The 1,342-nt window shown below is 47.2% G+C and overlaps 1 pseudogene across 1 annotated transcript; it reads right to left on the minus strand.

Annotated features, from left to right (window-relative positions):
* Window positions 1-760: 760 nt before the first annotated feature.
* Window positions 761-1,342, minus strand: LOC308235974 (large ribosomal subunit protein uL22-like; annotated as a pseudogene). Its single transcript has one exon. The product of its transcript is annotated as a large ribosomal subunit protein uL22-like (transcript).

Consider the following 1,342-nt stretch of genomic DNA (forward strand, 5'->3'; position numbering starts at 1 on the left):
CTAGAGAAGATTTCCGTATTTTCCATGGAGGACACTAGCCTCCCAAATCCCTGCAACCTCAGCATTCTTAGCCTCCGCACAGTCTCAGTGGCCACATGGCGGCAATAGCACCCCACTTGGACGCATTGTCTTGCATTGGGCTGTGGCTCCAGCTTGGCAGGGGAAATGAATTTTCTAGGAAACTATAGAATACTCTCAGCCTCACCTGGCTCAAGTTTAGAAGCAGAGGTCTTGCTTCCCTCCTTGAGGCTCTGGAAATTGTGGGGTGAAGGGATTTGGCTCCCTCAGGTGAGAAAGGGAGTGGGGGGAGGGGTCTATGCAAAGTTGGTACTGCGCAGATGCTGCCAGTCAGTGAATTAATTAGAGAGGGGGAACTGATGTCCTGGCTGGGGAGCCAGGGCTGACTTTTCTGGCCAAAGTAGAAGCTGGCCCCCCTGTCCTCCCTCATGCTTTCCTGCATCTCAACTGTTCCCTCTGCCCGGGTCCTGGTCAGCTCTCAAGCAGGGTTGAAAATCTCCCATCTTTTTTTTTGCTTTTACATTTTAAAAGATTGATTTTAGAAAGAGAGAAAGATACACACACACACAAACACACACACACACACACACACACACACACCACAGACTCCACGTAATTAAACACCCACTGGTTGCTTCTTGTATGGCCCTGACCAGGAATCCAGGCCACAACCTTGATGCAACCAACTGAGCTACCTGGCCAGGGCAGCTGTTACTTTCGTTAGTATTTATTGTTTTCTGAATTACTTCCAGGCCATAAGTTTTTGTGTCTTCAGTTTCTCCTGGGATAACTTTTCTTTCTCTGCAGCATCTCTTCTGGGTTAGGAACAATCTGCTCTTTTCCAGTAAAGATCATCTCCGTGTGGCAGGGAGAGCTCATGGGTGGGTTAACCTGCCCATGAGCTCTGTGTGGTCTGCGCTGTATCTTGGGAGCTTTGTTCACCTGGATGTGGTCAATGACCAGAGAATGTACATCTAAACCCTTGAGTTCAGCATTGCTCTCTGCATTTTTAAGCACGTGCAGCAAAAATTGAACACTCTTTTTGGGCCATCGACCCCTGTGTCCAGCATCACTGTTTGGCCTGGGCACACCTACCAACTCCACCATTGTAATGATAGAATGGCACACATTGCTTCTGTAAAGTGACATCTTTCAGATACTTAGTGGCTGTTTGAATATGCATACCCTTGATGGCCTGGGCAGTTTCATGAGTGTTGTTGTTTTTTTCCCCCTTATGGGTGTTTTTAAAGTGAATACTAAGATTTGAACCTCTTGATTGGCATGATTTTGTGGAATTTTTTGGGTCAAGTGAACAGTGAACCAT

This window comes from Plecotus auritus (assembly GCF_963455305.1).
Source record: "Plecotus auritus genome assembly, chromosome: 10".
Classification (NCBI taxonomy): domain Eukaryota; kingdom Metazoa; phylum Chordata; class Mammalia; order Chiroptera; family Vespertilionidae; genus Plecotus; species Plecotus auritus.